The sequence below is a fragment of the Tachypleus tridentatus genome, chromosome 10 (assembly GCF_004210375.1).
Source record: "Tachypleus tridentatus isolate NWPU-2018 chromosome 10, ASM421037v1, whole genome shotgun sequence".
Classification (NCBI taxonomy): domain Eukaryota; kingdom Metazoa; phylum Arthropoda; class Merostomata; order Xiphosura; family Limulidae; genus Tachypleus; species Tachypleus tridentatus.
In genome coordinates, this window is record NC_134834.1 from 142,460,590 (window position 1) to 142,483,622 (window position 23,033).

The following is a 23,033-nucleotide window of genomic DNA, read 5'->3' on the forward strand; positions in this document are numbered from 1 at the left end:
TCACTTAAACACTGCACTGGTTGTAAGGTAATTCACAGACTCAATCACATTTTAGTTGATTCTTTTTTCAAACATTGTGTTTAAAGCAAAATATTAATGTTCTAAACCAATTTTCAGTAGTAAAGGTCTTCAGACAAGATTCATTAAAACTTGCATAACTGACAAATAGTGGACATTTGGTTCTTCTAGGCTAACGTTATATAAACAATAGTCAGAAAAGTAAAAATTTAAACCCACCTTTTATGTTCTAGGGGCTCGTACATTCCCATCTTAAGAGATAGAGCACAACCTATAAAGTTTGAGAAAAAATTTTTTTCATAATTCTCTCCACAGATACAAATATTAGTCATTTATATATTTCTATTTCTTTAAATGTAATTTAAGATCTGAAAAATTCAGTAATAAAATACAAATTTGAATATTTTACATACTTATACATGAACTACAACTTCCTCAAAAACTTGAAATATTAGGCTTAGTTTCTGAAGTTAACATTTGGTAAATATCATCAGTGGATAAGAATACTCTGGCTAGTGCAAATTTCTGCATGTAATTTCTTATACAGTGTCTACACAAATGTAGCACAAGTTGTAACTATAAGAGTTAACAGCAACATTCACTAGATATGATTTTTACACTAATTATTTCTTACAATTAAGTAAAACAATGAATGATTATAATTTAATTTATTTGTTGATACGTTTTTTATAGAAATACCATACTTCTCTAGTTTCTTATAAAAATTTCATTAATTTTATTAAAGCTGTAAACTTATGTAAGATGAGATTATTAGTTTTAATTTAGAACTGTTATAATTTATACTGATTTTTTCGTATCCAGTATTATTAATAAATTCAGAGATTCATTATATTTTTAATATTAATAACATTCGTACTGTAATAGTTTGTGGTGACTATGGTCTAACATAAAAATAGGAGCTTAGTAATAATAAGTTAATCTTCTAATTCTAAAGATTAAATATAATTGCACCGTGTTGTGAAAAGTTCTACCCAATGTTCATTTGACTTCATTCGCATTACTATAACGAAATAACGGTAGGCATAGGCTTGATAAAAATTCTTATGATTGTTACATCATTCATTTTAGGGCGTAGCAGATGTGCTGCTAATGCTAGAAATAATATTAATGACGTTACTCTATAAAACACTACGGCATATGAAGCTCCAGTTTACTTTAAAATAGTTATACAAAAAAACGTTTTTAATTTAACATTTAACAAGCATAGGTTGTCGTAATTAATTACATAATAAAGAAAGTACAATGGAAATTTATTTATGTATTTTTAACTAAAATAATTACAGAGAAAAACTAAAACAAATATTATTATAATACTAACAACCACCGCTTAAATGTTGTTGCCGCCCAGGTCGATATAATCTATATAGTGGACGATTACAAGATCCCTCTAACGTTACCTTAAGAATAAATATATATGTAAAAAATATATATATTAGTAACTAAATAAAAAAATTGAAGATATTTCAACAAAGTAAATTGTAGATTGTGAAAAAGTCTATTAGATAGTGGGATTAATCGTTACGTTATAATGCCTCTACGGCTAAAAGGGCGAGCATGTTTGGTGTGACAGGTATTCGAACCCGCGACCCTCAGCCTACTAGTCGGACACCATAACAACCTGGCCATACCTGACCATTCTGTTTCGTATACTGTCTCAAGTAGCATGTGTACACTTTGGTTGGATTTTTATGAGTCTCCAGTAAGACAACGCTAAATCCATAGTTTGATTCCTCATAAAAGATACAGCAAATAACTCAATGTAGTTCTGTTTCAAGCAATCAATAATAGGTAAGACCGCCTACGATTATTTTTCATTTGCTGTTCAATTTGTTTGATTTTTGTTTTTCAATTTTGCGCAAAGCTACACGAGGCCTATCTGCGCTAATCCTCCCTAATTTAGCAGTGTAAGACGAGAGAGAAGGCAGCTAGTCATCACCACCCACCGCCAACTCTTGGGCTGTTCTTTTACCAACGAATAGTAGGATTGACTGTAACGTTATAACGCCCTCACGGCTGAATGGGCGATCATATTTGGTGTGACAGGGATTCGAGCCCGCGACCTTTGGATTGCAAGTCGAGCGCCTTAACCACCCACCTGACCATGCTGGGCCTAAAATACAAACAAGAAGTGTAAGGAAACATTAACATAGACGTTCTATTTGCTGCTATATATTTAGACTATTAGATGGTGTTGCATAGAAAAACTGAATTGATATTCTATCAAAGCTGTCCATAAATTGATCTTGCAGGCTAAAGTAGAGGCAGCTAGTCAACAGGACCAACAGCCAACTCCTGGGTTATTTTTGTCTAATCTAATAGTGAGATTTGGCCATCAAAAATACGAACTATGGACTCCACAGATCCACAGCCCGGCATACTTAATCGCTGGGCAGACTTGAGCTTTGAGAATTAATGTTGCTTAAATGTATAAAAAAATAAAAATATCACCATGTAATACAAATTTTGTTCCTGGATAATATGTGTTATTTCTTAATTGCTTATGTTGTAAAAGTAGAGAAATTAGCTATTAATCCCTTCAAACTTTGCTTTTGTGACCTGGTTAATGAAATTTAGAAATTAACCTATTTTCTATGTAAACACGGGCAAATTTGCGCATTTTCATTTACATAAGGTCTGAAAAAAACAACATATGAGTCAAGATTTACATGTATATATACCAAAATTATACAAAAATGAACAAAAATGTTTAGAAGTGGGTAGTTTTTCGAGATTTGCGACTGTAATGTAAATCACTTCCACGTATCAGTATCCAAATATAGTCTCCCATCACGTTTTCGTTATACGCTCATTGGTAGTGACGTTCAAAGTCTAGTATATCTTGATGGAAGCGCTCGCCTTGCTCCTCTGAGTACGCTCCCATGTTCTCCTTGAATTTATCAAGATGAGAGTCAAGCATATGGACTTTCAGGGACATCCTGCAGCACATTTTGCCGTAGTTCTTCACCAGAGTCTCAACCAGTTCCGTATAATTTTCGGCCTTATGATTGCCCAAGAAGCCTCAAACTACTGTGACAGAGCTTCCCCAAGCTTTTTTCCCTTCCTACTGATCTTCTTGTGGAATTCTCTGCACTCCAGGATCTTCTCTATTTGTGGTTCAACGAAGACACCAGCTTTGACCTTTGCCTCATACAGCTTAGGAAAGAAGTCTCGAAGGTACTTGAAGGCTGCAGACTCCTTATTAAAAGCTGTGACAAATTCTTTCATAAAACTCAATTTTATGTGAAATGGTGAGAACAACACCTTCCGGAGGTCCACCAGGGACTCACACTTGACATTGTGCCTCCCACAGAGAACTCGATCCATTGTGGCCAGTGCTTTCTGTTGTAGAGCGCTGCGATGTCCTTGCTTTCCCAAAGGCAAAGATAACAGAGAAACTTGGTAAAGCCTCTTTGGAGATCCATCAGGAATGCCACCATTTTGAAGTCTCAAATAACCTCCCAGCCATACTATCATACTTCAAGGCTTCTAGCAAGGTCTTGACGCTTTTGTATTCTTCTTTGAGGTGCACCGAATATTAAAAGATTTAAAATTTGTATAATATAAAATCGTACCATTCAAGCAAGCAAAAATTGTCCGTCTTACCTTCTAGAGTTTTTTTGCAGTGCTTGCAGGTAAAAGGAAGTGCCCAGGGTTTGTCTTGATTCCCGATAGACATGCCGAAATATGCCTTGTCGGCTTTACACATTTTAGCAGATGCTGTCATATAGTACTTTTTCTTTCTTGTCTTGATAAATTAGCCATATAATTTGTAGAATACGTCTGGAGAATGCTTGCAGCTTTTTGATGCCATCTCTGATAAAATTAGATAGGTTTATGTGTCCACTTAAGCAGCTAGAACTAAACTGAAGTGGTGAGTGGTAAACCCCTGTTTACATATTGCTATGGAAGGTTGTAGAAAATTCTAAAAGGCTGTCAAAATTCTCGTAAGTTTTACATCATTCTAGGACATTCTTGTAAGTTCAACAACATTTTATAAAGTTCTTGAACATTTTTGTAAGTTTGAGAAAATTCTCTATCAGCTACATAGCACTGAATCCACCTGGATTGTTCTGGAAAAATGGGTAAATTTAAAAATTTCATTACCCAGGTCACAAAAGTGAAGTTTGAAGAGAAAAAATAGGTCTTTTTCACTTACTTTTCATATGAGCAGTTGGGAAATAACACTTTCTGCCAAGAAACAAGAAAAAGTAAAAAGTTTGTTACACAGTGTATTCAAAATTAAACTAGAAATAATGCAGAGCTATCAAGTTGCTAATTTAGCTACGTTAACATAAAATTATTATAAAACATAATGTATGCATATTTTAATTTTAACTTTTTGATTATCGTTTTGATGTATCAAATAAGTTATCGGTCCTTGCATGAAACACTATACAGATGGTTGAGTAGATTATATTAAAACAAATTTAAAGACTTACCACATCGTAACAGTTCATTTCTCCACGCGTAATCATGTTCTAACTGAAAACTGTGCATCTTGAGAATAGGCTGTCGATTACAAAGCACACCACTCTTACTTGTTGTGTTTCCATAAGTCATCTAATTCCAAGTGTTTGATCGAACATAAGTTCTTGGACAACTTCAGGTAGAATAGTATGAATATCCTCTTCATATTATGTCTTCTTCAGGTATGCGACAATTGAATATCAGGTATTATTGGGAACCTTATCTTCGATAATTCACTTTGTTGGCCACGTTTCCAGATGGAGATCTTCTTTAGTATGTTGCATACATTTGACTGTTACTCCTTGGTAGCTGTTGTCTTTGACTTTTGCGTACATGGAAGCTCACCTGTTCTTGGCTTACCACAGTTGGAATACTACTTACAGGTTTGTTTTTGGACGATCTTTCTTCCCACTTTAATCTAAGTTCTCTTGTTTTCAAAAACCTTAGATATTTATCTCTCGGATACTCTAAATTCCCGTTCTGAACATGTCTTTATTACTTTAGCGTATAAATATTTTGAATCGAAAAGGGCTGTTACATATTATTCTGAGAAGGGTTCAGAGTTTGGTGTTACCGCATTACCTACTAAATACCCAACAAATGTCAAAATGTATTTCATACATACTCAGTTCTATCACGACTTTATAACGGCTGTTGTGCCTAGATAACTCGCTGATATCTATAATACAAATTGTTTTAATACAATTTATTCAACCCTGAAATCTATACTAAGGAAAACCAGGTTGTTTTGCGCAACTGTAAAATACAATTCTCTGTGACAAATTTAACTAGTGTTACAGTGTATTCTTTCTGCTGTGTATATAACAAAGTGCACATAGAGTGTTGTGCAAATGTTAACAGAGCAGAGAAAGGTAGTTAAACTACCTTTGATAATTTTCGTTCTTCAATCCCTCTGATCTTAAGACACTTTGACAGGTAATACTTAAAAAATAATAAATACTTTGAAATATACACATTATTGAAAACTAAAACAAATCGTTGTTAAATAAAGCTAATAAAACTTAAAGAATTATTCTTTATTTTGACTGAGTAAAGAATTTTGTTTAATTTCACATAAAGCCACACGAAGGCTATCAGCGCTAGCCGTCCCTAATTTAGCAGTGCAAGACAAAAGAGAAGGCAATAATCATCAACACCCACCCCCAGCTCTTGGGCTACTCTTTTATCAACGACCGCACATTATAATGCCCGCACGGCTGAAAGGGCGAGTATGTTTGGTATGACCGGGGTCTAAACACGCGACCCTCAGATTACGAGGCGAGCGCAGCTAACCACCCGACCATGCCAGGCTGAATTAATTTACTGTTAAATATGTAATAGTTTTAACAATACTCTATAAAGAAAAGCCCAAGTTCCCCCAATAGCACAGCGTTATATCTGCGAATTTACAACTCTAGAAACCGGGTTTCAATAACAGTGGTGGGCAGAGCGCAAATAGCCTCTTGTGTAACATTGTGTTTAACTTAAAAACAAGTGGACAAGCAACTACAAGTAATCATAACTATGCTTCGCTTGCTGGAACGACATGTACAAACTATAACAATTTTTATTGTAATAAATGGTTCAATAAATAGTGTCAAAATATATGTGTAAAAACGGCTGATTTGGGTTTTTTCAACCCAAACCAGCCGTTTTTACATATATATTTTTCTCTACAAGTGGGTGTTCTCGTCATCACTGATTAATAAGTAGTGTCAGGCCAAAACTACAGTTATTGTATTCTGTATTGAACGAAACACGTCGTCGGCAACGGATATGGAAAATATAGTGTGGTCCTTTTCTTATACTGTTAAAGTATATTATAGGCCCAAGTGTCTTATGATAAGCATGATTAACTGTAATCGTGCGTCGCCAGCGTAATAAAGGTTCTTCATGGAATGTTCTTGTCATCAGTAATAACAAACTATAGTTATTGCACAATAATCCAGGTCATGATTTGTATAACAATTAAATTATTCTTTTACTGCTGTTTATTAAACTTCGCCTTACGATTAATAGCTTAATTATATATATTTTTTAAAAATACAAGACTGTTATATAAGGCCCGGCATGATCAAGCGTGTTAAGGCGTGCGACTCGTAATCTGTGGGGACCCCGGGTTCGCATCCCCGTCGCGCCAAACATGCTCGCCTTCCCAGCCGTGGGGGCGTTATAATGTGACGGTCAATACCACTATTCGTTGGTAAAAGAGTAGCCCAAGAGTTAACGGTGGGTGGTGATGACTAGCTGCCTTCCCTCTAGTCTTACACTACTAAGTTAGGGACGGCTAGCACAGATAGCCCTCGAGTAGCTTTGTGCGAAATTCAAAAACAAACAAACAAACTGTTATATAAATATCATATATTTTGGATCAGTCTAACATACAGTTCTGATTCTAGGCTTTTATGAGAAGAAATGCATCCACGTAAACAAAAAAATTATTACATTTTGCAAATTCCATATATCTGTCATAATAAGAATAAACCTACTTCGTTCCTGCGAATTTGTGTATTCCCCTGTGGATCAGTGCTAAGTCTCAAATCTAGTATTTGATTCCCAACAGTTTCCTGTGAGTGCAAATTTCTCATTGTTGTAGGTTTGGACTGAAGAAACAACAGTATTGTATGCTACTGTAACAAAAAGAAACAAAAACATCATGTTAATCCGCGATCTGGTTGTTCGTTAAGTGTTATGGCCCGGCATAGCCAGGTAGGTTAAGGCTTTCGGCTCGTATTCCTAGGGTTGCAGGTTCAAATCCCCGTCGCACCAAACATGCTCGTCCTTTCAGCCGTGGGGGCGTTATAAAGTGACGGTCAATTCCACTATTCGTTGGTAAAAGAGTAGTCTAAGAGTTGGCGGATAGTGGTGATGACCAAGTGCCTTTCCTCTGGTCTTACACTGCTAAATTAGGTAGCCCTCGTGTAGCTTTGCCCAAAATTCAAAAACTAACAAACAAAACAAATCGATAAGTGTTTGGAGAGACTATGAAGTAGCAAATAAATGTTTGCCCAGTCCAATTTATGACAGTACGACAAAAGTATGATAAACCAGCAGGTGAAAGTTTATTCTTCTGCGATGGATGATACTGTTATCTAGGTAAAATAAATGTAGTAGATAGTTGCTAAGATACAAATCAAAGTCTAATGTAATCCTAAAAACTACTTATTAGCCTTGAAGATAAGAAAGCTTATTGTAATCTAGTCCAGACAAACGTAACATTAGGTTTAAGACCATTTGAATCTGCTAAAGTAATATTCTGCCCAAGTTTATAAGTTTAGAATAATGTCTAAGGTGAACTTGTTGATTATCCTGAGAAGTAACAATTGTGAATATCTGATTAAGTTATTGTAATGTGTAACTTTACTAGGACAAAAACATAAACTAATTTATGATAATATTATTGAATATTTAAAAATTAGTAAATAGGTAAAAAAAATTCAATTTTGCTGTTTAGTTTATCTGTTTGCTTCAGCAAAAAAAAACAACCACAGACATAGAGCTACCTGCTGTGTCCATCGAAGGGAATCGAACCGTGAATTTTAGATTTTCAAACAAGGTGGTATCGTAAGTATGGTAGGGGTTTAACACCCTCTGTTCTTACAAGTTGTACATGTAAAACTATATGGTGATTTGATGTCTAAGTGATTCCAGTACAAGTTATGGTTAATTTAAAATAGATGTTATTTCAAAGCTAAGGATATAAGATTAATTTATTTACTTTTTACATTGCTATCACAGCGATAATATAACTAGATGTTTGTAAACACTTTCAAAATATTCTATTATTATTAAACATAGCTGTGAAGGTCATACATAGAATGAATAAATTCATTAGTTTAAAATTTACAGAATTCTTCTGTTGAGTAGAAGTTGTTTTCAGAAAAAAAAAAGTTATCATTTAATTGCTTTGAAAATAATATGGATAATTTGTTTCTGTAATTAATACGATACTGATAATTTAACTAGTAGATAATGTAATAACTGAAAGACAAACGAAGCTGGTCAGTTAACTGGAACTTGTTTTTTTATCCAGGTCTCAAAGTTCCTTTTAAATAAATTTAATGACCATTCGATTTACTGAAACCTATAACGTTCATTTTTCAACTCAACTTTACCGTTAGCGATTCCTTATAGTGTAAAAGGCTAGTCTTGACAATTTAATATATAACATGGTGGAATATGGACACCAACAAAGGACTATACATAAGTCTTTCAATGTTCACAAGTTATTTGTTGTTGGAGCGATAAAGCCATATTAAAGTAAGACTTGACTAATACTTCATTTAGACCTGTAAATAATATATGCCAAGAAAGCGTAGTTTACATCAGTCATACCAGTAAAGTCAAAATTTGTGTAGGATTACAGTTTTTACTTTGTTTATTTTTGAATTTCGTGTAAAGCTATTCGAGGGCTATCTTCATTATCCGTCCTTAATATAGCAGTGATAGGTGATAGTCAACATCACCAACCACCAACTCTTGGACTACTCTTTTACCAATTAATAGCAAGATTGACCTTCACCTTATAATATCCACAAGACTGAAAGAACGGTATACGGGGATTCGAAACCGAGACCAGAATATTATAAGTCAATGCACTAACTACCAGGCCAAGCTATAAAAGTTCTGATAACAACCTAAAGATATCAAATACAAGTGATCATGATCAAAAGACCAAAGAATAAAAAAAATGGCGTTAACTAGAAGAAGCAGCTAAGACGCTATTTTAAAGTAGTCACTTGTATACTTCTGCAGAAGAGTGAAGTCGAAAGATGGGCTTGAATTTTAATAGTCTTATTAAGGATTTCTCTTATTATTGGTAATCTGTTTGGAGTACCAGGTGTAACTCCATTACCACTTGTTTGTAAAACCCTAAAACATATTTTATGAACCAGGTTCTCTATGGATAATGTACTACAGGAGTCAAAAATATTAAAAAAAGTTACATTATATAAGAGACTCGACGGTGTGTATAACCAAAACATGTGACTCAAAACATCTTAATGAAGATGTGTAATTTACAACAAACGTTCCTTAACAAATAACACAGGAAAAATGGATTTAAGAGAAATGAAAATAGAAATGAAGGTAAATTTATTTATAATTGTACAGAAAGTTAAGAACGTTATACTGAAACGACTTTGAATTTAGGAAATCAGAAACTCCTTTGTTAACATCAATATATGTATAGTACAAAATGTATTAAAACTACATTTTGACAATGTCTATTACTAAATAATGCAGTACTACTGAAAAATGATCGTTTTTTGGAAAGGTATGAACGGACCTCTCCGACATAAAATATTATATTCATAAACTCAGATTATAATGCTGTGTTCAAATCAGTTGGAATTTCCAGAACGAAGATAGAAGATATTCATTTTCTTAATGACATTGGAAAACAAAGGAATATGGAAAAACTTGGGGTATGAGGACTATTCTTAAACAGTCTATTTCCAGTTGTGGTAACCAAAGTGCTCTATTTTATAATAGGCTGGAATAGAATCTATGAACACAAAGGCCTGAAGCAAGTGAGTAGAAGAAAGATATTTAGAAATAATATTTTATAAATTATTCAATACGAATTTAAATACTGAAAGAAGCCTATGAGAAAGAAAATTAGCACTGGAAAGAAATTAGAAAAGTACATACAAAGTATAGGGTTATCTGAGAGTGAATTAGTGCAGAACATTTAGCAACCTACTTATGAATTACTACAGGATTATAGAAATTAATTGACCATGAATTATTTTTTACAAAGTGCAAAATCACGTGTTATGATTTTGAAACTTTTGAAATCATCCTGTATACAAATTCGTTGGAAATGATCACAACTCTTTCTTCCTCCTTGTCAATATTTTGCTCTCAGAAATCTGCAGTCCAATATAAACACCATAGAGAATCTTTCGTATGTAGATTGCCATGTATGTAAAATTGCGTTTTCGACTAATATCAGGAGACGCAGCTTTGAAGTGCAGAAATATGTATTGAGACCAGGGTTGATTTGATCAAGCTACTGATAAAAATACTTGAAAAACTGTTAGATATGTCTATCTTGTTTGTAGCTTTTTCATTATGTATTTTTATTATATTGTCAAAGTAGCGATAAAACTGTGTAATTTATTCTATAAGAAATCTATGTCAGAATCCTTAATATTTACGTAAGTTGCTCGAGTTGTTGATTTGTATGGTCACAGCTATATGCATATCTTTGTATTTAAACAAACAGTATTTGTGACGTTTAATTGTCTCTCATACCTAACATGTCCATTACTGGCCTTTAGTAAAAACAGCTATATAAAAGAAAGTTTTGAGGAATCTAACGAGGAGATATAAGGTATTATATTACTTCCTGCATATAAGGTATTATATTACTTCCTGTGTTATGAGTTCTTGTTATTCTGTTAAGCTCTAAAAAAAAACTTTATACTCACGAAAAATAAAAACGTTAAGATATACGACAAAATACAGGGCCTGGCATGGCCTAGCGCGTTAAAGCGTGCGCTTCATAATCTAAGGGTCGCGGGTTCGCGCCCGTGTCGTGTCAAACATGTTCGCCCTCCCAGCAGTGGGGGGCGTTATAATGTGACGGTCAATCCCACTATTCGTTGGTAAAAGAGTAGCCCAAGAGTTGGCGGTGGGTGGTGATGACTAGCTGCCTTCCCTCTAGTCTTACATTACTAAATTAGGGACGGCTAGCACAGATAGCCCTCGAGTAGCTTTGTGCGAAATTCCAAACACAACGACAAAATATAACTTCAACTTACGACTATTTTAAACCCATGTTCATTTTATCTTCAGCGCTATTAGTTTATTACGTGTTATTTAAGCGAAACTGGTGTTTTCTGAAATAAAAACCGTGTTAACATAATTTAATTTTTTTTTCAAATTGTGAAAGCTATTTTTATAAAAAGAAATAGATAGTTAAGTGCAGAGGTAATAAAGATATCAAGATTAAAATATAGGTTACACAAACGCCGAGTTTTTTAGTTTAAGAGGATGACCTTCGAGATATTTCACTTCGCCAGAGGTTACAGCTTACAAAAAAGAAAGTGCGTAGCATTTTGAACGTTGAGCGTGAAATTTCTCAGTAAAATTATATTTTATAGAGAAATATTACGATTCAGAAAAACATGAAACAGAATGTAATAGAATATGGAAAAAAATGAGAATCTGTAGGGAAGAAAACGTTCCTTTAAACCAAATGGTTGTTAGGTCTCAAGATATCCTATCCAACGTTCTCTTTTGAGAATATCTGTCGAACCACTAATAAGTCCTAGAATCGAAAAGTTCTCAACTGTATGGTTATTAATGGTTAAATATTCGCAGTTTGGTCCAGCAGTTTCATATAGATTAGATGTTCTTGTCTTCGATCACTGTATAAACTATTGCATTTTTTTGCAAATTGTGTACTAAATGACACCTTCAGTGGTACATGTAAAGGACGTTATTATGTCGAAAGCTGCATTTTTTCTCGTATGTGTGTATTGCTCATTATATGTGGATAGGTAACACAGTTGTTTCTTTTAATTGTATGAGTGTATAGAGTATCATTTTGCTTTTATGTAAAGGTACTGTGCACCAGGATTTCTCTCAGGATTTTGTCATGTCTGTAAAAATAATGGGCGGGTCCTTGAAAAGATATTTAATGTTACGCTCTTCAGGAAGTTTTGTGTAATTGTTTAGTGTAATATATTTAATCTTCCTATTGAGTGGGTAGTATTTTAGCACAAGTGGAATACAATCGGTGTGTTTTTTCGTTGTGGAGTGTTAATGTCGAGAAAGAGAAATGTTGTGTGCAATTCTAAAGAAAAGTGGAAACAAAGTGTAGAAAGTTTCTTAGTCTGATTTTGGTATGGATGTAATCCCTAGTATGTCGTCAATGTAGCGATGGTACATCATGGGTACTGATCCACTGTATTGATTAGATATGAGATTTCTAATGAATGCAACAAAGAGTTAAGCAAAGGCGAGGTCCATTACAATTACAATAGCAACTCCATAAATCTATTTGTTGTAATTGCCGTTAAAAGTAAAAACACTAAGTGTGAATACAAGTTCGGTTAAACGTAGAAGTGTATGTGTTGGAGTGTCCAGTATGGGTTTGGTATGTTTTGAATTTCGCCCAAAGCTACACGAGAACTATCTGCGCTAGCTGTTCCTAATTTAGCAGTGTAAGACAGCTAGTCATCACCACCCACCACCAACTCTTGGGCTACTCTTTTACCAACGAATGATGAGATTGACCGTAAAATTACGAGTCTAGTGCCATAGCCACCTGGCCATGTCGGGCTTGCAGTTGGGTAGTTGTTTTAAGAAATGGGTTAGAGGAACTAAACCCTCATTGTGTGGGATAGATGCGTACAATGATTTTATATCCATAATGAAAATGTAGTGTTCCTTTATAGTGAAATGTGTGTTTTTGATTAAGGTGATTACATGAGCGGTGTCTTTTATGTGTTTTTATTAGTTCATGGTAAGTGGCAATAAAACTTCGTCAGGGTAACAGAATACTAGTTCATAGGAGAGCTGCATGCGGACACAATGGATATCCTTCCTTGTGGATTTTTAGGAAGAAGATATAAAATGGGAATTCTAGGTTCATTTACAATGAGACTCTTGGCTGCAGAGGATAATTTGTCAGCATAAACCATTTCTCAATTTTGGATGTTATTTGGTTGTTGGAGTCAAAAATTAGATTGACTTGAAGAAGAGTGTAGAAAGCCCTGTTGTTGTTTCAAAACTTTAGTTAAATATAAATCCTTGTGCCCAACTCTGATCGCTCGACTCCTGGTTTCATGATAACATCATCTCTTTGTTGCAAAATATTTAAAACCAATTGTTTGTCGTGAGATATATATTTAGATTTAGCCTTCACGTTTAAATTTAATTCACTGATTTCATTCTCACACTTTCGAATGAAGTAATCAAGTACAATGAACTCACCAGAAGGTGGCATCCATGAGAAATATTCTGAAGAGAATTTAGAGAAAATATTCGACAAACTAATGATTCAGCTTATGATGATTTTAAACACAGTTTTATTTTGCCTTGACCTTCACGAGTTTACTACACGTTATTTAAGCGGAACCAGTGTTTTCTGAAATAAAAAATTGTGTAAACCAAACTTCGTTTCTGTATCAAACTGTGAGCTCTATCTTTACAGAAGTTGATACTGTTTCAATATATTACTTAGTGTTATATCATGTGATATAAAATAAAATATTATATTACGAAAACGTCCTATCTCATCAATGGTACAGCAGCAAGCTTATGGGATTATTATGCTTTTGACATGTTCTCTTCTTTCAGAGGACAGAAAATCCATTATGTAGCTTTGCGCTTAAGACACAAACAGAAAAATAATAATTAATGAATATCATTGTGTATTTTGTCATTAAATTATTTTACGTAGCTTTTTTACGCATTGAATTGTTTAAACAGTACAACATGTAAAAAGTAACCAATGGACAAAAGTATCGGTTTAACTTTCGAGAGTAGGCAAAACATAAAAAAACTAATACTCTGTATTCAGTTCTTGAAGAACACATTTTTGTCTGTTTATAGTATTATCACAGTGGTTTCATTTGATACACACTGTTTTATTGATATTTAAAGTTGTGTTTTTGACATATTATTCTATTGAGTCATTGGCCCGTATTTCATAATTCATTTCGAACTCGTTGCATCTGGAGGTAAGTTGAGAACTGAACGTTAAAATCTCTAATCAGAATATTTCGTTACTTTACACACCAAAAATAATTTTAACTAGCAACAAAATATCTTAGGTTAATAACACTTATTTTATGCCTTACAAAGTATCACTGGTTTCTAAGCGTGTTGAATTGGACACTTAAACGTAGGCCAGATGAGCAGAAAGAAACGTTTAGGTGCTATGTCTCTTTGAATTAAAAAAAACAAACTAATAGCAAACTATAACATGAAACAAACAAGTTGTAGTATATATGTTTTTGGAGAAAAATATGAGCACTCCAAATAAATTAAGTTCTCTAATTCAGTGTAATTTGCTTACTGGAATACGTCTTGTCTCTTCATTGTCGGTTGCCAAAGATAATTCATTCGTATGTCTCTATTCCATCTCATAAAATGTCCCAAACCTGTTAGTGGGCCTTGCAAGAGCAAACTGTGTTTTTGATCAAGTAGAATGAAAAGGATACTAGAAGTATCAAGAAACGTTATGTTACCTAAACATAAAGATGCTACTTGCCCCAACCTCCAACAGTAGAATCAGGAAAGAAATAAGTATTCAATTTAACTATCTAATAACACTATAAGCTGTACATATTTTGCTAAAACAAGAGGATCACAACTTGAGAAATTGGCCATGGGTCTGCAGATAATACAAAAGCGACACAATGTTCTACATGCATTTTAGAATCAATAATCAGTTATCTCAGAGGATAAGTATTTAAATCTACTTTAATGATACTTAATCATGTTCTCTGAAAAAAAAATATGAGTTCAAAAACGGATCACTATAAATACAGGTCTTGTAATGTGTTCCTTAAGGGTGTGTGCACAGATGTTGTAAATCATTTCGCCCTTTCAGCCGTGGGGGTGTTATAATTTTACGGTTAATCTCACTATTCGTTGGTAAAAGAGTAGCCCAAGAGTTGGCGGTGGGTGGTGATGACTAGCTGTCTTCCCTCTAGTCTTACACTGCTAAATTAGGGACGGCTAGCACATATAGACCTCGGGTAGCTTTGTGCAAAATTCAAAAACAAACAAACAGTAAATCATTTAATATGTGATGAAACACAACAAGAGTTGATATTAGCATCACATTTAATGAAATGATGTTACTTGTCGATATAATTCACTGTAAATAGTGTAACACAAGTATTTGTGGATCAGTGAGAGAGAAAGAAATTGATGATGCATATGCAATGAATAACACCATAAACTTACTTACAAGGCTGTGCCTCACAATCGAAATGTTAAATTCGTGATGAGAGAAACTCACTTCAACTAAAAATGTATTTTCAAGATGGCTGGTATGAGTATTAGCACTTTAATTAAAAACAAACAGTACAGAACTACATTTCGACCCTCTAGGCAAGTTCCAGGTTAACAAAGAGAGTGTTTGTAACTGACCGTTGCTGAGCTCATGTCGACGAGAGTGTAAACGGGAACGGGACTGTAGGGGGTATTGCAGTTATATGTTAGACTGTTACTTAGTATTTGGTTTGGTTTGTTTTAAATTTAGCTCATGAGAGATATCTTCACTAGCCGTCCCTAATTTAGCAGTGTAAGACTAGAGGGAAGGTAGCTAGTCAAAACCACTCATCGCGAACAAATAGTGGGATTAACCGTTATAACGTCTTTACGGCTTAAAGGGCGAGCATGTTTGTTGTGACGGGGATTCAAACCCGCGACCCTCAGATTACATGTCGAGTGCCTTAACTACCTGGCCATGCTGGATCTATTACTTAGTATCGGTGTAAAAGCGTTCCTTTATATTGGTTTAATTTTGATTCTAGTTGTTGTATAAGTAGGAATTATTTGATTTTTCGTTTGTCTATATTTGTGTCCCTATTTAGTATTTTTGTGCCTTCTATGGTTATGTTGTGCTTATTTGATTTGCAGTGTTCAAAAACGTGTGACGGTGTTGCTTTTTGCGTGCTCTTTGAATATGGTTTCTATTTTTTTTGCTTGTTTCTCCAATATAGTCGTGACAATTGTCGCATTGTATTTTATAAATAATGTCGGTGTTGTGTTTCTCCGTGTAGTTTTTAAGTAGTACAGACTTTAGTTTTGTACCTGGTTTTGAATAAATTTGGTGTTTACTGGAGCGTTGTGTTTTGTTATGTTTTTTTTCCAAATGTTGGTTATTTTTTCGTAGTTGTCGGGAATATATGGTATGCAGCGGTGTAAGATTTTGTAGTTTGTTGTATCTTGAGATTTATTATTGGTCTAGGTGTGTGTGTGCGTATAATTTTTTTCACTGTTTTTGGAGAAAATTTGTTGATGTTAATGAAGTGTTGTTTTATTTTATTGATTTCATCGTTAATTTTATCAGGTGAACATATTTTTGTGGCTGTGTTTATTTGGTTTCTTAATATGTTGAATTTTTGTTTTGTTTCATGTGCTGAGTCCCAAGGAATGTACGTATAGTCCAGTATGAGTAATTTTTCTGTGGATTTCTGTTTTGAATTGTGTATCGGTTCTTGTGATCTTGAAGTCGATAAATGCTATTTGATTAATTTTTCCTGTACACAGGTGAACTTAATGTTGGGGTGTAAAGATCTGACGTGGTTGAGAAAACTGTGTATGGGAACAAATATACGGAACAGTAACTGTACACGAGGAAAAAGTTCTTTGTCAGCTCAAGAATGAAACTGAAAGTAAACTCAGCTTGACAGGAATTCTTTTAAATCCTTTAAAAGAAAAGATACTTTCATTTCTATTAATAAAATGTTCACGACATATGACATGATCCCTTTTTTGCTCTTTTACACAGTTTCTTCAAAACAGGAAGTATGTATAATGTGCAAAGACACATTATGATCAGTATGAATCCTTTTACCCTAGCGTGTCAGCGCCCTATTTTCCTTTTCACAAGGAAAAGAATGTATTTTGTTACAAGGTTGATATTTCGACCTAATCTACTGATTTCTTTCTGATATCACAATTTCTTTTACAAAGTATTGATGAGTTATTAACTAGTAACTGGTTTATTTTGATGTTCAGCCGGGACTTCAGCAACCATTGAGATAGTTCCTATTCATCAGCTTCAATACTGACGAGAAACATGAAAAATGAAAACACCACAAAATAATATCATCAACCATACTTTACCATTCCATATCCAAAAAGATGTAGACTACATTTTAGTATAAATGCTGTTGTCTGGGGGATTCTTTAAAGAATTCTGGATAAGATAATTATGGTAGCTCAATTTTGACTAGATGGATAAAATGGTGCAGAAGTGAGTTTTAGCTGTAAAATACTGTGTCAGTTATAAGCGACGCAACTTCTACCTGGAAATTGTAAAAACATGCACTATCTCTGAGCACTAATCAAAACTTTATCACAATTTGTAATTCTGCATTTTTAGTCATGAAATGTCAGACTTTTATCTTAAAACTCAAGCCCATGAAGATTGACAAAGTCATTAGGAAATACATGTTTCAAAAAAAAAAATTAATTTAATTGTCTGTGTAAATACAATGACATACCTTTGTGATACCTTCGGAAATGAAAACGGCAGAGCGAGAGACCACCGTTCCCAAAAATGGACATCACAATGCACTGTCTGTAGCAATGATAACGAGCTCAGTGGAGACCATAGAAGTGAAAAGTGCAAAAACGCTTCTAAAACAACAGAGACATGTTTAACACCATTGGATTATGAACGATACGGACAAAAAATGACATTGCCAGCAATGTCTTGACACTGGAAAAATTCTTTGCAGGGAAGTGGTTATCTACAAGATTTGAGTGCACAGAAGTGAATTCAATGGAAGAAACAGTATCAATTGTCATATGGGTGAAGAAAATATGGATTGTGATGTCATAATATCAAAGTATTTGGATACTCAAGCGAGGAAGTAGTAGCTAGTTTAAAACAAATTGAAATATTTATTACTGTACTCAGATTGCAATTTCATTACCATTGATACTGCACCTAAGAGACAATTTGTATTGCCTTTATGAAGCATTGAAACATCTTTAATTATGTTACAATTGAGAATAATAAATACATGTTTTAAAGTAAATGCTCTTCTAATGCAGTATTTCAGGCACTAGCAGCTGCGTATTGCATAAGCAATAAGTTGGACAAAGATGTGACAGTATTTGAAATTATAAGTATAACGATGCACCACGTCATCTCGTCTTGCTTATGTAAACTATAGCTTTCGCTACTGAAATAAATGTTTTCCATACATCAAGTTCACTTGGAAAGTGCTATGCGATTGTCGAAACAATTATTCGCAACATTTCTCAAACTACACTGCTACAAATAAGAAAATACATAGTTGTGCATATTGTTCAGCAAAACTATTCTGTCAGAAATATTCCTTCCTGTGTTTTTATTTAAACATCTTTGAAAACCAAAAAATTTTATACTCGCAAGACATTATTGAAATTGTATCACGCATATTCTGATAATTTGAGAAAGTTAATGAACTGTAACTATCTGTTGAAATAAACTGAGAGGAAGTTTCGGTTTTCAAGTCGAAAAAAAGATCTCAGTACAAAAGTCGAAACAAGCAGTTGCAGTGCGTTAAAGTTCTCAAACGTACCATGTCTACTATATCAAAAGTGCAATGAAACGATATTTGATAACAGTTCCATTTACTGTAATCTTTTCATATTAAACAGTTTCTTTCTTCAACCTCGATTTTATGATTAATGGGTTGTGGTCGTGATCAAAGATAAATTAAATTATATACCATTCATATAACATCCTAGAGTTCTCAATAGCTCAGAGATCCATCTGAAGGTTTAAAACACCAAAAAATTAGGTTTCGATAGCCGCGGTAGAGCACAGATAACCAAATACCTAGCTTTGTGTTTAGAAACAGCCAAAAAACAATGAAAAATATCCATGATGTGATCGATTAAAATTTGACTAACCATTACATAGTCAGAATGACCAGATTGTTCATGCTACTAAGCAACTGAATAAATTACATTGTTCTAATTTATTGTCATAAGTTAAATAACCTTTTATCCATCAATAATGTGTACATATTCAGTATACGTATATATTATATGTCTATGATATCAATCCAGAATGCGGTAAGATATTAGTAAACACTGTAATTATCTTTATGAACTTAAAACCATTATTTACAAGACCATTTCTTTGTGATTTTTACACTTAATGCTTGTTAGTAAATACTAAGTCTGTGTTTTGTTTTTATGGGGTTTAAAAATAAATGTTTTATACAATAGAATGCCTGATAATTAAGGTGCTGGATTCATAGTTTGCTGATCGTGGGTTCAAATTCCTATAACCGAACATGCTCGCTATCTCACTCACAGAAACTTTTAATATTACGATTAATCCCACTATTTGTTAGTTACGTAGAAGCCCAAGAGTTGGCGGTAGCCGATTTTAAATAGCTGTCTTTCTTTTACACTATCATTGCTAAATTAAGGAGGGTTAGTGCAGCTATTCATCAAGTATATTTGCGTGAGATTGAAAGCAAAACAGAGCGCTAATACTGTTTAAGCTTTAGAAACAATAATTTTGAATAAACAGCTCTTTATATTGTGTTGAAACAGCGCTGATAAATATAACTTCGTTTAGTGACTTTGAGTTGCTTTTATTGAATTATGATAAGTAGTAGATAAGTCTTGGTTGTTTGACCCGTAGTTGCGCTGAGATTTGATTACTTTGTGCTCTGTTTAAATTAAATAACTCCACAGTGTAATCCAAGTTTTACTTTCTTCTACGATCTTCCTGGCTGTGTATTATCATAAAAGTCAAAACTTTCAACATTTTGGCCTCACGCGCTGTTTAATGCTGCCAATTTGAGTCATTTTTTTTTTACTAGTTCACTGTTACGTACTTACTACTTCTCTGTAAACATGGGAACGCTGAATTTGAGAATGATCTTTAAACCTGTAAAACCACACATGATATCTACGGTCGTCAAGTCTTTCTTTCTGAACGTATATGATACGTCACAGTTTTGTGTTATCAGCAGAGTAGCTATGAAAACCAGTTATAAAACCGCTGTGGTTCTTGAGTTTATTACCTTGTAAGATTCCCAGAATTACGTTCCTAAAGAGAGGTGGGTACTAAAAGGGACAACAACTGTAGAGGATATGGCTGACAGAAGTCTGAACTGTAGGCGAGTGATATTTATTAAAATACTTAAAGAACAGTAACGTTTTCATTGCATGATTTATATCGTGTGACTGCACGAAGAAAATAAAGTTATTTGAAAAGGACTAAACAGGTATGTTGAATAAAATAAAGTCATAATATAGCCACGCAGTACTTTTTATCATAAAGTGTAAGGTTTAATCTATGTAAGGTATCTGAACATTTTATCCAAATTATTTACCGTGTTTTAATAATAACCTCTTATGTTTATTTTCTTTTTTTTTTCAGAATTTTCGCTCTAAATTATATATAAAAAAAGCTATTTTATTATGATTTTCTTTAATTTTATCTGAATGACTAGAGAAAACTCAGCTAATGAAAAGAACCCAATCCCATCTCTTGGATTAACGTTGTTTGACCTGATAGTGAGATTTGGTAGTCGCTCTTAAAGCGCACTCACCACCTCAAAGTGCGGACAGTATTTTCCAGGTAACAGTCCTTAAGTCCTCAGCCCTCGTATTCGCAGCTCGAACACATTAAGCACTGGCCACTCCTACCCCAATATTTTATTACTTTGTCTTTCAAAAAGTTTATAAAAGGTAGACAATTCGTTTTCATTTTTTGAGATTTTTTTTTAATCTATCTCTACGATGTTTTGTTCCTAGTACATGTGGACAAAGAAAGGTATTAGGTACCTGTATTACTGTGCGAAACGGATTTGCATTTAGCTAATTGTTCTTAATTCATATTTCAAGACGGCTGCTATGGGTATTAAAACTTTTATTACAAAAAACGGAGAATAGCTTTTTGCAAGTTAAGCTGAAGATGACCTAAGAAGGTCGAACCGTTGTTCTGTACTTTATTTTAATAAAAGTTCTAATACCCATACTAGCCGTCTTGAGATACGTTTTTACTTTAAGTGGGTTTCTCGTCATCACGAATCACGAAACTCATATTTCAATGTACTGTAAATAAAATCACACATTTAGCAAGGATGCTGAAAGACTTATTAATAAACCTTCAAACAAACAAATACAATATTCCTGAAAACATCTTACTTTATAAAATACTGACCAACAGACCAGTACAATAATACTTGTAGGATATAATTTTCTCAGAATTTTATTAATCACATCGAATAAACCACTGTAAATGAAACAAGGGACATTTTCCAAAGTGTTTCAAAATAATATGATCAAAGTTTCATATCTTATAAATTATACAATACATATCATGCACTTTATATCCATAACTAAACTTACTGTAACCTGTCATGCTGGACTTTTGACCTTTCAACCCTCATATTATCCCTCCTTTCACCACTGCCTAATATACTATCATCAATATATTTATCATCTACCACACAAACTAAAACATTAAATAACAAAACTTCAGTCTAGAAAAAGATACTTTGTTTAAGGTCTGTCACATGTGTTTGCTTTTGAAGTTTCTAAGAACAAAATTTACAAAAGTTATTGACAAAATATTTAAATTTTGTTGCTTTTCAGAATAAAATACATGATTTATAAGAAAATCATAATTCTTTTACATTTTATAAATACGTGAGTTTAGTGTTCATTATTACAGAATATATTTTACATCCAAAATATGTTGTATGTCGCTCAACGTAACAGCCAGTAGAAAACCTTACATAACGACACAGAGGAACTAAATGTATTCACAAGACGGCTGGTAGGGGTATTAAAGTTTTAATTGAAATAACGTATAGAACAACATTTCGACCTTCTTAGGTCATCTTCAGGTTAACAAAGTGGGTTTTCGTCATCACGAAAGAAGGAAATTTACTTTCGTGCTATTTTGAAGGTCTGAAGGTTTTTCGGTCTGTAAGTCGTTTATTTGTAGTTTAAAACTACTTTTGTTACACATATCTATCTTATTCATTGTACGACCTGAAACACTTAAATAAATATCGTTATCGACTTTCTTACAATCTATCTGTGCACTGTCCATCATGTCGAAACTCGATTCTAGCAGTATAAGTCCGCAGACAAATAACAATACCATTGGAGGCAATTAGGTTATGTTCTTTAAAGTTATTCAATGTTGAAATTCTGCTAACAGCTCGATGTTTTTAGATAGTTAGGGCTAATACAAATTGAAATATGTATGAACTATAAACACAGAATTGACAAGATAAAATTAACTTTCGTATAAGTATAATACATTTCAGCTAGTATACAGTTCTTCTATACTTTCTACTCTATTATACTTTCTAACTGATCTTTGTTCATTAGTCATATGACAGTCAATAACCACATCTTAAGAACTGAATTTTGCTACTGACATGCAATTTTTGAACATAATGATAACAAAAACTAATATATTTTGTCTGATATCTAACAACACGGAACACTGACTACACTCATAACAATTAGATAATTTTCACAAAGGTATTGAAGGTATATCATAGAATTTGTTACGTTTATTGATATTACATCACACTCTCTTTGGAACAATAAATTTCAAAGTGGACGTTTTCAATACCGTGATATACACTTACCTTCTGTGATCTCACGACAAAAAAACATAGTGTGCAAGAAAATACAAATCATTCGTTTACATGAAATCTGTTTATAAATTCACATTAAAACCATGTAAGACATTTATCAATGTGATTAGATTTATCTTCAGAGACCGGCGTTCAAGTATCATACTTATTATAATTTAGAATTATGCCTATCGTATAACTAAATAATAGTGTTAG

The 23,033-nt window shown here is 33.5% G+C and overlaps 1 protein-coding gene across 3 annotated transcripts in view; it reads left to right on the plus strand.

Annotated features, from left to right (window-relative positions):
* Positions 1-7,716: 7,716 nt before the first annotated feature.
* Positions 7,717-23,033, plus strand: part of LOC143230483 (solute carrier family 52, riboflavin transporter, member 3-A-like) — a 38,089-nt gene continuing 22,772 nt past the window's right edge. Inside the window, exon 1 of one of the 3 annotated variants that reach the window (XM_076464130.1) lies at positions 7,717-8,070. The gene's annotated coding sequence lies outside the window, so the exon portion shown is untranslated. Of the gene's footprint in view, positions 8,071-19,961; positions 20,442-20,663; positions 20,798-23,033 lie in introns of those variants that run through there. The other 2 variants (XM_076464129.1, XM_076464131.1) reach the window with 2 other exon arrangements.